We start from the raw sequence: 15,974 nt of genomic DNA, 5'->3' as shown, positions 1-15,974 counted from the left end.
TTTGAGTAGTGAAGGTTTTAAAAGTTTTGAACAGGAAAATAAGTTATGATATACATTTTATATTTATCTTATTTATTTATTTATTTATTTGAGAGCGTGCATGCAATCAGGTAAAACGGGCAGAAGAAGAAAAAGAGAGAATCTCAAGTAGGCCCCCAGGAAACGAAGCTCAATCCCATAACCCTAGGATAATGACCTGAGTTGAAATAAAAAGTCAGATGTTCAAGTGATTGAGAGACCCAGGTGCCCCTTATATGCATTTTAAAAGGATTCTATAGGGGCGGGTGGCTCAATTGGTGACTCTTGGTTCTAGCTCAGGTTGTGATCTCAAGGTTTCATGGGTTTGAGCCCCACGTTGGGCTCTACGCTGGCACTGTGGAGCCTGCTTGGAATTCTCTCTCTCCCTCTATCTCTACCACTCCCCTGCTCACGCTGTCTCTGTATCTGAAAATAAATAAACTTACAAAAAAAATTAAAAAAGAAAAGGATTCTAAAGCTGCCGGAGGGATACTAGACTATAGGGAGGCAAAAATAGAAGCCTGCAGAACTATTAAAGGACAATTACAGCATCCAGTGAATAGAATAATGCTGTAGAGGTATTGAGAACTGATTAGATTTAGGGGTTCCTTTGAAAAGAAAGCCAACATATTTTGCTGTGGAATTGGATGTGGGATGTTGGAGAAAGAGAAATCAGAGGGTAATCTCAACAGCTGTAAGAATCCAAGTGTCATTTACTGAGCTGGAGAGACAGGCAAGAGGAATAGTTTTTGGAGGTAGAAAATATAGAGCGAGACGTGCATGTTAAATATCCTAGTAATATGCTGAGTAAGAAGTAGGATGTGTGAATATAATAATCAGAGAAGTCAGAGCTAGATATGGATATTTGGAAGCCATCAGCATTGTGAAGCTATGTAAAAGGCAATGAAGGGAATGGATGGGATCACATGGAAAATGAGGACAGATAAAGAGGGGAGTAGGTCTGGAGCATAACTTTTAGAAGTCAGGAAGAATCTATCAAAGGAGAATCAAAAGCGCACCATGATTTCACAAAAGTTAAATGAAGAATGTGTTTGAAGTTTCAAGAAAAAGGATGTAATTAACTGTGTCAAATGCTGCTGAATGGTTAAGTTGAAGATTAAGAGTTGCCCCTTGTATATCTCGGGATTGTTCAAACGCCCAGGCATCAATACACAAACTTTCCTTTCATTCTAACACTTAAACTACCCAAGAGGTCTCACATTCAAGTGTGCATAAGAATTAGAGATCTAAACTTTATGCTCAACATATGTATTCTGCACTTTGTGGGCCATTTAAAAGATCTTCGTGGGCAATTTTTACTATCAGGAATTCTTCTCGGAAGCCTGCGTTTAGAACCAAACCACTCTTAGCCACGTGACGACAGTTTTCTACAACTGTTTCCAATCTATTCCACTAGTATTCAGGAGATAGGGAAAACAGCAGGGTCGGGGAGCCTAGCCTTAATGTCCTACTTTGTAAGTTATTTTGAAGTAAATTTACTCTTCCAAATCTAGACTTGTCCACTCCGGTCTTTTCTGAAGTTGAATGGACTGGGTAAAGCTGAATAAAACATGATTGGGAGAGTGGTCAAGTAGCTCCAAGGGCAGTCTCACAAATGTTTTTTAATTTTCTCTTAGAGAAGGGGGTTTCAATGTGGCCCCGTCTTCTAAGGATACCCGGAAAGCGGGGTCTCCCACTTCTGAAGAAAAGGTGAAGGAAAAGGGAGCACAACCCACGGGAAAAGAACAGTGCAATCTCTTACCTCCCACAAGCCTTTCTCTCCCAGCCCACCTAGCGCCACAGGAACCAACCCAGCAACCACGCTCCGCCCATTTCCGGATTGTCGCCGCCGCCGTCGCATGCGCAATGACGTTTCAGTCTCTTGCGGACCCCGGAAGTGCGGCTCGAACTTGGTCGGGGCGCGGATCCCGAGAGGAAAAGTCATAACAACCGCACGAGGGAGTTCCACTGGCGAGCTGGAAGGCCACGCCTCCTCCCGCCTCCCCCCGCAGCCCTGTAGCTGGGGGCAGAGCTCAGGTAGGACCTGCGTTTGCGGAGATGTGAGCCCCGGGGGCAGGCCCGGACGGAAATTAGAGGAAAAGACTGGCCTGGTGGGTTTCGGGCGGGGGTTGTTGGCCCTGTGGCCCCAGACTGACTGCCCACGGCGCACGCCTTGCACCCTGCGCACAGGTGTCCCCTGTCCCGGGACCCCGCTGAAGACCAGTTCCACCCGCCCTTTCCACTTATTAGGCGGGGTCAGGACACGTGTGTTTCCTCGATGACTTTCGTTACAACTAAACATGTGGGGTTCGGTGAGCCCTAGAGACCATAGAGTAACGGGCCGTCGTACGCTTTCTTTGGAAGGATGGTATTTATTGTCTGATTAAACATTTTTTTTCCTACAAACATTATAATTATCTGCCGAAGCTTTACCAGAAGTCATTCACTGCAAACGAAAGATTAAAATGCAGTTATAAAATGCTCTCAAAACTTGTAACATGCATGAGCGCTGGTGGGACATTTGACTGGAATAAATTTTTAAACATTTGACTTTGAAACAAAGTTAGTTAGATATATAATGGAAGCAGTCTTCTGACTACCTCCCAGAGATGTAACATATTCTTCTAATCATCCAGAGTGTGTGTTTGTTGGGCCAAGTAACCAGTTAAATTTTGACTATATTTATTAACAGCTAGTGTTCTTGCATTTGTCTGGTTTTCCACCTACCCTGAAAAGTTGTAGAGGGATCCTGTGGTTTGCAGACCAGCAAGGCCTTGTAATATTTATCAAGACAGGTGCAATGTGATGTTATATGCAATACTTGGTATCTTTTTGTTTTAAAGCAGTGTTAGAGGTAAATTCTTTATCCTTAATTCTTTAACCCATATTGCGAGGGCAAATATACTGTATTATTCATTCATGATGTTTAGAAACTGAGTCATAGAGGAAGCACTGTTTGAAGTGCCTCATGGAGCTATTACTGTCAATTCTGGTACCAGGCTTCTCTCTAACTTTCAAACTAGGCGTTCCTTCCACTTGACCTGTGGCAGGGGTACTGGGGATGGTTTTGAGGTAGTGACTGGTGTCTGTGGCAAGGCTGGTAGGTGGTAAAATAGTACCAAGACCAAGAGGGAAGTATGATATAAGTTATGCAGTGAATATCCATCTATTCATTCATTCAACAAATATTTATTGACCACTCTCAATGTGCCAGGTGGTGTTCTAGGTCCTGAGGCACAATAGTGAACAAAATAAACAAAGTCTTTGTATACTTGGAATTTACATTATAGTAGATGGAGAAAAAAAATGAGCAAGTAAATGTTTATCAAATAGTAATAAAAGCTATGAAGAAAAAATAAAGCTCTTTATGAGGGGAGAGAATTACAGAGGATTCTATTTTTACATAGTGTGGTCAAGATTAGCCTCTCTGGTAAGGGAACATTTGATTAGACATCCAAATGAAATGAGTGACCTCTGCAGGTATGTGAGGATGGATGTTTTAGGATAACAAAGTTGGTGAGGCAAGAGTATGTTTGGTGTATCCTAGAATAGTAATGATGTAGGTGGGAAGGCAGTAGAGTTTAAAAATCTCAAAAATGAGTATTTATTCAGTGGTTTGGTGTGTGTATGAGAGATCTTCTTTATTGACAGTTTTTTACAGCTTTCCCATACCTCTTTGAGGAGAATCTGAAGTCCTTAGATGTTTAGAGAGCTTTCTATGCTCTTCAGCACTAACAAAGTTTTAATCAGTCGATTTATTACTTGTGCTGTTTTAGAGTAAGATATAGTTTGCACAGTAGCGATGGATAACTAAGTAGCAAGTTCTTCTCTGCCTTCTTATAAACTTTACTTTTCATTAATTTTTTTTTACTGTGGTAAAATATACATAACAGAATTTACCACTTTAACCATTTTTAACTGGACATATTAGTGGTATTAAGTACATTCACACCATTATGCAATCATCACTATTATCCATCTTCACGACTGAAATTCAGTATCTTTTAAACATTAACTTCTGTTCGCCCCTCCTTTCAGCCTCTTGCAACCACCAGTCTACTTTCTATCTCTGAATTTCCCATCTCTATTTATGGTAACTCAATCAATGGAATCATACAATATTTGTCCTTTTGTAATTAGGTTGTTTCACTAAGAATTATATTTTCAACATTCATTCATGTTGTATCTTGTTTCCTTTTTAAGGTTGACTGATATTCCATTATACGTGTATACCACATTTTTTTTTATCCATTTGACTGTGGATGCTTAGGTTGCTTTCATTTTCTGTCTATTGTGAATAAGGTTACCCTGAACAGGAATATGCAAATATCTGTTTGAGTCTCTGCTTTCATGTCTTTTTGGTATATACCCAGAAGTGGAATTGGTGGATCAAATGTCAGTTCTGTGTTTAACTTTTTAGGAATTACCTTCCTTGTTATCCATAGTGCCTACAGTATTTTACATTCCCATCAACAATGCAGAGAGGTTCCAATTTCTCCATATCCTCACCAATATTTTTCCACTTCCTCAACAAACATATTCTCATTCATTCTCTCTCTCTCTCTCTCTCTCTCTCTCTCTAATAATAGTCATCCTGATGGGTGTGTGGGTGTGGAGTAGTATCTTCTGTGGTTTTGGTTTGCATTTCCCTAATGATTGGTGGTGTTAAACATCTTTTTTTTTTTTTAATATGTTTGAGGGCCCTACGTATATCTTCTTTGGAGTGCTATTCATTTATTTCAAGATCTGATTTTAATAGAAAATTTTGGAGTGTATTTTGTTTGTTTGTTTGTTTTTGTTGTTTTGGTGAATCTTTAAGGGTTAAGAAGGCAGCCTTCATGTTTTCTATTGATTTTTTTAACCCTAAAATTCTATAGTAGTAAAAGCTATCATCTATAGACTAAGTATCTGCAGAAACTCCAAACTTAGAAATAAAAGAGACCATAAAGCATCTTTTGTAGCAGTGAATGAACTTTCGAATATCAGATTGCGATGAAAAGAGTACAGAGAAGCCAAGGATCATCCAGACCTGCTTTAATTTTGTTTTCTTTTTAATCAGAAGGAAAGGAGTATATTGATTGGCTGACTGTGCCTGTGAAGTAGATATCTTTTTTCTGGAAGCTGAGAAGGCCTGGAAACAGAAGAAATAAAGATAGTGCAACAGAAAAAAAGTATTGAATACCAGTGTAGCAATGGGATGTGGGTAGGTGGAGAGTGACAAAGTAACTCTCCATCAGTAACAGTGATAGACAATAAGCAGCAGAACTGGAGGCAGAGGAGATAAGATCCAGGAAGGTGACAGGAAGTAATACAGCTCTACAGATTGGAATGGGGTTGAGGAGAGGGTGAGAGAGAGCAAATCACCAGGTCCATGTCAGCTGGTGCTGAAGTCAGTCACTTGGCCTTCAGTAGTTTAGTAAGACCTACTGTGTATCAGGTAATGTATGTATCAGTCCATCTGGTTCAGTAGTCATCTTTGAAAGGTGTGCAGTGTATACAGTCCTACAGGAATATATTAAGTTTTCTAGACAACCTATCACATTATTTCCATCCATAGAGTAATGAGGTTTGAGTCATTTAATGAGTAATCGTGTAATTTAACAATATTCAGCATTTTTTTAAAAAAGTATTTTTTAGATTATTTGTTTAAGAAGGATTTTTTTTTTGGTCCAGAAGAGCTAATGGCCCATTACTTTAAAGTAACACTTTTTCTTTTAAACTGTTGATCGTATTGTACACAGTCATTGTCTAGAAAATACTCTTGAGGTACTACATTTAGCTATTTCAGTTATAAAGCTCATTTAAGCCAATTACTTTGCTTTAATTTAAAGTAATGAATGAAAAATCGTACCACAATTTTGTTCAACACTCTTTGCCAAATCAAAATTGATTAATTTGGTACAGATGAGATGGCAGATGACTGACTTACTCAAGGTTTACAGTTAAGTTAGAGACAGCAGAACTGTGCTGCTTTCCGTGATATTGTATTAGTGTCTCCTTTTGGGGGTAATAGTTCATTTTTGCAATATAGATAACATAAATAATTTTTGTTGTAGAGAAAAATATCTAAATTGAAGCAGTGTATGGTATGTTTCCATTTCTTTTTTTTTTTTAATTTTTTAATGTTTGTTTTTGAGACGGAGACAGAGCATGAGCAGAAGAGGGGGAGGGAGACATAGAATCCAAAGCAGGCCCCAGGTTCTGAGCTGTCAGCATAGAGCCAGACGCAGGGCTTGAACCTGTGAACCATGAGACATGGCCTGAGCTGACGTCAGACACTCAACTTACTGATCCACCCAGGCACTCTTGATTCCATTTCTGTATAGCAGTTAGGATATGTATTTTAAGCATAATCTAGATTGATACATACTTAGGGTTGATTTGTTCAAAGGTTGGAGAGATGCTAATAAGACTAAGATTGTATATTTGGGCCCTTTGAGAGTTCATTACAGAAATGATCACAACTAATACCCAACAGTGTAACTAGTAACTGTTGTTGGATGTAGCTGATACCATCCCCTGCTGATCACATTGCCCTTATATGTGTTCTATTATAAGCAAGAAGCAAGAATAATCTAAAATGTGGCTAAACACCAACTCTATTTTAAAAAAGAGTTAATATTTAAGATAAAGAAGGAGTGTGATTGATACCCTTTTCATCTGTAAAACATAGCTTGGTTTTGTGTGCCTGGTTTACAATATGGAACAGGCTAGAATTGTAACCAAGATTATAACTCAAGGTAAATTAATTGAAAAAAAATGTGTATGTATGTATGTATGTATTTATTTATTTATTTAGAGCGATAGCGAGTGGGAGAGGGGCAGAGAGCAAGGGAGACAGAATCCCAAGCAGGCTCAAACCCACGAACTATGAGATCATGATCTTAGCCAAAACCAAGAGTCAATGCTTAATTTTTTGTCTTTCTCTCTCAAAAATAAACATTAAAAAAATGAAAAAAAAAAAAAAGCTTTAGATTCCGTATCTCCCTCTTTCTTTCTCTCTGCCCCTCCCCACTCATGCTCTGTCTTACTCTCAAAAATAAATAAACATTAAAAGAAAAAGAGAGAGAGAGAGAGAGGCTTAACTGACTGAGCCATCCAGGCACTCCTAGAAAATGTTTTATTTATTTATTTATTTTTTTTTGAAGGAGCTTCTATTTTTTTATTTTTATTTATTTATTTTTTAAAAATTTTTTATTTTTTTAATAACACAATTTATTTTTTTAACATATGCAATTATTTTCCATCATTTACAATACAGTAGTTACAATGACACTCCAAACAGAAAAGCAAAGTAAAAAATCAAAACCCCAACTTCTATTTCATGTAATTAGACTTATACAGAAATTAGAAGGTTAAGTAACAACTAGTTAATCACCTAATTTCACAGATATCTGACGTGGCAATTGTTATATAGCAGCTTATCTATGATACATCCAAGATACATGATACAATTTATTACTTGCCCATAAGCTAAAACACAGCCTGCTTAATACCTTTCCTTAAATTCCACCTCTATACTACAATATATCTTGGGTTTTTCCCTCCTCATTATTTTCTTTACTTTTTTTTCCTCTTCTTTTTTTGGTGGTGGTGGTGGTAGTTATGTTTAAGTGAAGTTGCTTTTACAACACCAAAGACTTATTCATCCATTTCCTATATAAAAGGTAGCTACTTTTTTGCATGGACCTCAAGTATATTGTAGTATAGAGGTGGAATTTAGAAAATGTTTTACAGTTTGATTAATTCTCAGTGAGATAGTGACATACCCTTGTGATGTGAACCACCCGTTCTTTGTGGTATCATCGTTATGTATACTATGGAAATTATTCTAGTACTAACTCAGGTAGTTTGAATATTAATTAATCATCTTGATGCATTTGGTTTAACACCCTCTAATGTAGTTGGAGTATGTATTTTAGGCTTAGTTTTAGAAAATACTTTTGGCTTCATCTCACTTTCTGGAAAATTATTATTTTTCTAAGGGATCACTGGAGTCTTATTTTTATTACTGATATATCTGTTTTTGCATCAAATGGAGTTTGCAAATTGGAGATCCCCAGGCTAAATGAACCTATACAATTTTTAAATCTGTAAAATTAGTTTTCAACTAATTTAAGTAAGAATCCAAATTTTTGGTTTCTTCTCAAAAATAGAAAGTTCCACTCACACTGGGTCTTCATTCTGTATAACAACAGTGGGGCAAATTGTAACTCCTTTGAAATGAGCTGTGTTTTCCAGTTTCTTGCAGGCTTCACATTCATACGTTCATTGTAAGCTTATGACTTATAGAGCCTCCCTGACTGTGTTGACTGTTGACTTTTCGGTACCTATAAACATTTGAATTTTTATTCTTGCATTATACAGACTTTAACATGAGTAATTGTTTGTCTTTGCCTTTCAGTGGCTATATTGCACCCTTTCGTTTTTATTTTCTTGATATTTACAGCGATTGGTTTGTGGCAGTTGTAGACTCCTCTCAGAGTGAAAGCTTAACTTACTGTAAGTTAGAATTTTTAATCCTATCATATGCTGCTGTTAGGGAGTGATTGGGTCTTTTCTGTAGGTCGTATCATGTCCTGAACTTTAAACTGGATGGCTCTAGGTTGGTTCTAGGATTCAAAAAAATTGAATTTACTGGAGATCATTTTGGACCTTTTTCTGCCAGCATCAAAGCACTTTTTATTCATACATTGTTCTTTTAGAATCTTTCCTACTTTTATCTAGGTTACTAATATGATAAATATGTTTGTGCTAATGTATTTGACAGGTAATTGTGATTAGAGTATTATTGTTTATAGGTAGTGTTTTATAATTTTGGAACAGTGTGAGTGATTATAATGGTGAAAATTTTATCTGCGTTAGGAATACTACAAGTAATTTTGAGAAACTAGACATTTCTGTTTTATCATTGAAAACAAACTATTGAAAACAAGCTTATTTATTCTGAATATTTGCTTCAGTAAGAAACATGCATAATTAGTTTTATCCAAACAAGCATATGTGTTTGTGTTTTTAACTGTTCTAATTAAAAATGTAAGGTTTCTCTTTTTCTCAATGAAGAAGGACTTTCAGCCAGATCACCCGTTAATTCTGAAAATATTGTTATGTAAGCTAATTTTCCACTATGTTTTCTTTTAAAGCCAAAGACAGTAAAAGAAAGCATTCTTGTTTTGGTAAATCTGAAGGAAGCTCCTTCCTTACATAGAAAATAAATTATTACTGAATTGGAAAACCAGGAGGCAATTCATTGATGATGAGAGTGAATGAATCTGGGAGCTTTGGTGGTGTTCACTTGGTATTTAACTATATGTTATCTATTGCTATGTCAGACAATTTATCCCCAAATTTAGCAACTTAAAATGAAAACTGTTGATTATCTCACACCTTCTCTTAAAGTCCAAAATTTAGGGTCAGCTAAGGGGCAGTTCTGGTTTAGCATCTTCCATGAGGTTGGAGTTACGGTGCCAGCTGGGTTGCACTCGTCTGTAGTTTGGTTCTGGAAGGTCCACTTCCAAGCTCACTCACGTGGCTGTTGGCATAAAGCTTCACCTACATACCGCTTGAGCCTCTCCATAGAGCTGCTCACAACCTGGTTTCCCTGGATTAAGGGATCTGACAGAGAGAGCACCCACGGTGGAAGCCTCAATGTTATAATTTTGGAGGTGTGATACTGTCACTTTTCCTGTTGAGCATTGGTCATACAGTCAACTCTCCTTTGTGGGAGGAGACCACATGAGGATGTGAATAACAGGAGGCAGAAAGTTGGCTGCCACAGTCTGCCCTCCAGGCCCCAGAGGTTCATGTACTTCCCACATGCAGAGCACACCCACTGCTTCCCAAGGCCTTGCATGTCTCATTCTGGTACTGTGTCATCTCAAAGTGCAGAATTTCATCATCTAAATAAGGTCCAGGCTTAGATGGGATTCCTTCGGTGTTTTCCTTAAGCACAGCTCTTTTGAGTACCCTTCTGCTCAATCTGCCTCCCCCGCCTGCAATACCCAGTGTACATGGGGGACAGGCATAGATAACTGCTGGAGACGGTCTTGTTATAAAACGGGAAAAGGGGGAGATGCAGAGGTGTCACTGGTTCATGGCACTCTGAGATCCAGATGGGCAAATGTTGGAAGTTTCTTGATCAAGTCTCAAGCCTGGGAATAATTCTTCAAGGTTCTTAGCCTTGCCTTTTATGCTTATAGTTTTACCTGTCTTTCTTCATGGAAGAAAGCAGATGTTTCCAAAGTGAGTAGTTTTCTTAGTCTGCTTCCTGCCAGTAGAATTTTGGGATCCAAAAGTCTCTCTTCATTTAAGATATATTAAATATTTTATATATTAAGCAAAAATATATGTAAATATTTTATAAATGTTGTGAAAGTTATGTGAATTCTATTGGTATACATTCCTTTGTGCAAAAGTCACAGTTACATACTTTTTTTTTTTTAGATAAATCCTTTTAGATTTTGGGTTCCTAGTTAAGAGGTTGAGGGATAATGCCCTTAATTTTTGTAGAGCTTTATTGTTTAAGAGGCTCAATAAGGCACGTTCTAATGCCTTTAGAGGGCCTTATAGAATGCTGAGTGGCTAGTAGTCTGAGGCACCACCTTTAATATTTTTGAGGTTTTAATGAGGATTTTTTGAATATACCCTCAGCCTCATTCTTGAGCCATATTTTCCTGGTAATGTCCTGGATTTTTTGTTTACTCAGAAAACATTTCTTAATTTTAGCCTCATTTGCCTAATTTTCTTTTAATAGATTTGATATTTTAGAACAGTTCTCAGTTCACAGCAAAATTGAGTGGAAAATTAAGAGATGTCGCATATACCTCCTGCCTCTGCACTTGCACAGTCTCCCCCACTGTCAACCTCTCCCATCAGAGTGATGTATTTGTTACAGCTGATTAACCTATGTTGACATATCGTTATCATCCAAACCCCGTAATTTAGGGTTCAGTCCTAGTGTTTTGCATTCTCTGGATTTAGGCAAATTTGTAAGCACATGTATCCATGATCCATGTATTGTACAGAATAATTTCACTGCACTAAAATAGTTTCATATTGGGGTGCCTGCGTGGCTTATTCAGTTGAGTGTCTGACTTTGGCTCAGGTTACGATCTCGGGTTTGTGGGTTCAAGCCCCAAATCGGGCTCTGTGCTGACAGCTCAGAGCCTGGAGCCTGCTTTGAATTCTGCATCTCCTTTTCTCTGTGCTTCTCTTTCTCTTTCTCTCTCTCAAAAATAAATAAACTTAAAAAAAATAGTTTTACTGCCTGTTTATTCCCCCTTCCTCCTAATCCTTGCCCTCTTTTGGGTGTCTTTCTAGTTTTGCCTTTTCCAAAATGTCTTACAGTTAGAATCATGTAGTATGTAGCCTTTTCAAATTGGCTTATACTTAGTAATATGCATTTTAAGTTTGTTGCTATTTTTTCATGGTTTGATAGTACTTCTTTTTACTGCTTAATAATATTTCATTTTATAGATGTACCACAGTTGATTTATTCATTTACCGACTGAAGGACATTTTAGTGGTTTCTAAGTTTTGTAGTAATGAGTAAAGCTGCCATAAACCATCTGTGTGCAGGCGTTTGTGTGGACGAAAGTTTTCAGTTCATTTAGGTGAATATAAGGAGTATGATTCCTGGATTATGTGGTGAGAGTATGTTTAATTTTGTAAGAATCTGCCAAATTAGCTTCCAACATGGCTATACCATTTTTGCATTCTCAGCTGCAAAAAAATGAGAGTTCCTATTGCTCTGCATCCTTGCTGGCACTTGGGGTTGTCTGTGTTTAGGATTTTGTTCATTCTAATAGGTCTGTGGTGGTGTCTCGTTGTTGTTTTACTTTGCAATTCTGTAATGACCTGTGATATGTAGCATCTTTTCATAAGTTTATGTGCCATCTGTATATATTTGGTGAAGCATCTATTCAGGTCTTTGGCTCAGTTTTCTTCTTAAATTTTAAGAGTTATTTATTTTAGATGAGATAGCTTTATTAGAAACATCTTGCAAATATTTTCTCTCAGTTTGTGACTTGGCTTTTCACTCTCCTGACAGTATCTTTTGTAGCGTGAGTCTTGTCTCTTTTTTCTTTAACAGTCGTTTCATTATATTCTCTCTCACTTTGCAAGTAAGCAGCAAAATGAATCAGGTGGCACATTCAACACTGATTGGATTTCTCCTTAGCTAGATCAGCCACTATGTTCTCTTTTCTCTCTATATAACTCCATGGACAGTGTTACTGAAGTTTCTACTACTACTTAACAAGGATCCTCTTTCCTCAAATATCCAGTAACATTTACTTTGCTTTTTTGCAAGTCCTTGTTCATAGATTTAGCAAAAATCATTGGGCTCCTATAAATAGGTTCTTCGGGGGTATTTTAGGTTTTCTCTAATACTCCTCTCAGAGTCCTATGCCTGGTTTCAAGGCCACTTTCACATTTTAAGTTTTCAGTAGGACCACACTGTATTTCCAGGTACTGAACTTTGTATCTATTGCTACTCTAAAAGAAGCCTTTATGTCCTAGAGTTACAATCCTAAGGTTTCTTTAAAACAGATCATGTGGATGATTGAAATACAGCACTATTTGAATTTGCAACCTTGAAAGAAGGATTGGGTCCTTATATGGGTTCCTTTGTGCAGATTCTGATGAAGCTAGGAATCTTGGATTTCTAAATTCTGTTAAACCTTATTTGTAGCCCTTCTCCTTCCCAGAAGGTCTGTCCCCACTGACCTAAAGACCGTGTAGTAGCCCCTGAAGTAGTTGCCTGTAATGGACTACTGATCTTATTCTGACCACCTTTCATTGCTTCTAGACCTATAATCAGACTTGAGCTCACACAGGCCCCAGAAGGTGAGGCATACAATTTAAACCAGGAAGAAGTATGATATACGACAAAAATAACTTGATAGTTTTTGTTTGTATCTACTGAAATCAGGGGAATATGTATAGGAATAGATTCTAAGAGTGTGGAGTTAGGTTAAAAGAATATTCGATGAGGCAGTAGTGGTGGTGGTGCTGTTGATGCTGGTGCCGGTAGGTATTATGTTAGGGAATCCTGTAAGGATTACATATGCTGTTATGAGGATACACTCAGCTGTTCACTTAGCACATGAGAGTTGAACACATAGTCTTGGGGATAGGAAAGAAGGAAATGATGATGCTTTTTGTTCCTTTGATATATCATACATACTTTTTTTAGCACTTGTAATTTAATTATTTAATGTCGTCTCTCACTAGACCAAGCCATTCAATTATTAGGACCACTTGTTTTTATAACGGCATGAAAAACAGCAAACATTATATGTTGGGCATTATTGTAAGCTCCTAACATCCATTAATTCTTTTGATCCCCACACCTATTCTTTAAGTGCTAATATTAAATACATTTTTTAGATGTGGAAACAATGTTACTGTGTCGAGGATTCTTAACTCTCAGGTTTGATGATTTGCTGGAAGAACTCTCAGAATTCCAAAAAGCTGTAATATTTGTGGTTTCATTTTATTGCAGTGAAAGGATACAGATTAAAATCAATGAAGAGAAGAAGCGCATAGGGCAGAAGTACAAGGGAGAGAAGGCACCAGCTTCCACTTGTCTTTCAGTACAGCCAGGGAAAGTGCTTAATCTCCCAACACCAATGTGTGACATCAAGTGCAAAGTCTTACCAACTAGGAAAACTTCCCTGTGACCTTGGAGTCCAGGGTGTGTGTGTGTGTGTGTGTGTGTGTGTGTGTGAGACCTAGGCAGGGAGTGCCCCCCATAATTAACAATTACTCAGTTTCTGGCTTCCACAGAGATCAAACTGGTACAGCTTGCTGCGGGACTCAGGTGGATAAAAGCATGCACTCGTCATAAATCTTGCATGGTTGGTACAAACCATCATTTAAACCATGGTTAGCATGGCCCATGGGTTCATGTGTACAGAGACACTCTGATCAGGCATGATATTCCAAGACCTTATTGGTTATTTTCCAGAAGCTAGTCAAGGGCTAGCCCTATCTTTAGAATAGATGGAGTTTGAACATCCTAAGCCTGCTATTAAGGTTGTGCTGCACAGCTGAAGGTTAAGTAACTTGCCCTTGGAAATACATAGAAGAGACAGCGGAGTTAGAAAGTAAACAGAGACATTTCAGCTCTACTATTAGTTGTTTTAGCCATATGCTCTACTGCCTTTTGCATCACTTCTGTCAAACACAAATCTGATATATTTGGGGTAGTTAATAAATTTTTATTAAGTAAATGAAAGAAAAATGGTAGGAAACTGTAGGCTGGTTCTGCTGATTTAATAAAGGTCATTGATCTTAGCACTTTTTTAATCTTTGTGAAATACCACGTCTATATCTACTCCCAACCCTCTATATCTAGAGCAGTTATTAGATGCTAGCTGAAGATCAGCTTAAGTTTCTTTTTTCCCTCTTCATGTGTGTAAACATCACTCAGTTGCCTGGAGTAGTAAGATTAGAAATCTAATTATTTCCAATGTATTAATAAAGTCTATGCTTGAAATTTCAATATTTAGAGCTTTTTTTTTTGGTTTACAGTCTTATGAATTCCTTAATAGCAATTATAATTACACTCAAAGCTAAATGCTTGTGATATTTAAGTTATTTTTGTATTTGTGTGTATTTACTGATATCTCTTGGAATAAACAAGAAGGTATGGTTGTAATGTAATAAAATAATCTCCTCTCAAGGAGTAGTTTATATATTTATTATATAGTTTTTTCTATGTACATTTCATACCATAAAATGAGTACTACGTTGACATGTAAACATTTTAGAAAAAGAGAATAAATCATGCCAGTTACCATTTTGAACATTTAAAAATCTTACTTTTATCTGTTATAACCTTATTAGGATGCAATAGAAATACAGTAAAATTCACATGTTTAAAGTTTATAATTTGTTATGTTTTAGCAGACATCCTTGACACTATTGTCACAATCAAAATGATGAATATTGCTATCACTTCCAAATGCTTTCTCATGTCATTTTTCAGTGGTCATTTGTACGTTTCCTTGGACAGGTAGCTATTTAAATCTTTTGCCTACATTTCTTTGGATATCAATTTAATTAATTTATTTTTTAATTCCAGTATAGTTAACATACAGTGTTATAATGGTTTGAGGTGTAAAATATAGTGATTCAACTGTTCCATACATTACTCAGTGCTCACCAAGATAGATGTATGCTTAATTCCCCTTCACTTATTTCACTTCTCCCCCAACCCACCTCCCTCTGGTCTCAGTTTGTTCTCTATAGTTGAGTATGTTTTTTCATCTGTCTCTTTAGCTTTTCTTTGTTCATTTATTTTGATTGTTAAATTCCATATATGAGTGAAACAATATGGTATTTGTCTTTCTCTTACTGGCTGATTTCACTTAATATCATTCTTTCTAGCTCCATGCATGTTGCAAATGGCAAGATTTCATTCATTTTTTTAGCTGAATAATACTCCTTTTTATCTGTTCATCTATCAGTGGACACTTGGGCTGTTTCCATAATGTGTCTCTTGTAAATAATGCTACCATAACCATAGGGGTGCATATATCCTTTTGAATTATTGTCCTTGTATTTTTCGGGTGAATACCCAGTAGTGCGTTAGCGGATCATAGGGTAGTTCTATTTTTAATTTTTGGAGAACCGCCACACTGTTTTCCACAGTGGCCATCCCAGTTTGCATTCCTACCAACAGTGTATGAGGGTTCCTATCTCTCCACATTCTTGTCAATGCTTGTTTTTTATGTTTTTTATTTTAGCCATTCTGACGTGTGACATGATACCTCATAGTTTTGATTGCATTTCCTTGATGATGAGTGATGTTGAACATTTTTTTATGTATCTATTGGCCATGTGGATGTCTTTGGAGAACTGTTCATGTCTTCTTCCCATTTTTAAATTGAATGGTTTTGAGGTATTTAATTATAAAAACTATATATATTTTGGATACTAACCCTTCATAG

At 37.1% G+C, this 15,974-nt stretch overlaps 1 protein-coding gene across 7 annotated transcripts in view; it reads left to right on the top strand.

The window, feature by feature from the left end:
- Positions 1-1,901: 1,901 nt before the first annotated feature.
- Positions 1,902-15,974, top strand: part of FAM172A (family with sequence similarity 172 member A) — a 407,295-nt gene continuing 393,222 nt past the window's right edge. For 6 of the 7 annotated variants that reach the window (XM_029942608.1, XM_029942612.1, XM_029942611.1 and 3 more), the window contains exon 1: positions 1,971-2,055. The gene's annotated coding sequence lies outside the window, so the exon portion shown is untranslated. Of the gene's footprint in view, positions 2,056-15,974 lie in introns of all 7 variants that reach the window. The other variant, XM_029942614.1, reaches the window with a different exon arrangement.

Source organism: Suricata suricatta, chromosome 6, assembly GCF_006229205.1.
Source record: "Suricata suricatta isolate VVHF042 chromosome 6, meerkat_22Aug2017_6uvM2_HiC, whole genome shotgun sequence".
Taxonomy (NCBI): Eukaryota; Metazoa; Chordata; class Mammalia; order Carnivora; family Herpestidae; genus Suricata; species Suricata suricatta.
Note: the sequence above shows the minus strand (reverse complement) of the source record. Positions and strands in the feature narration are given on the sequence as shown.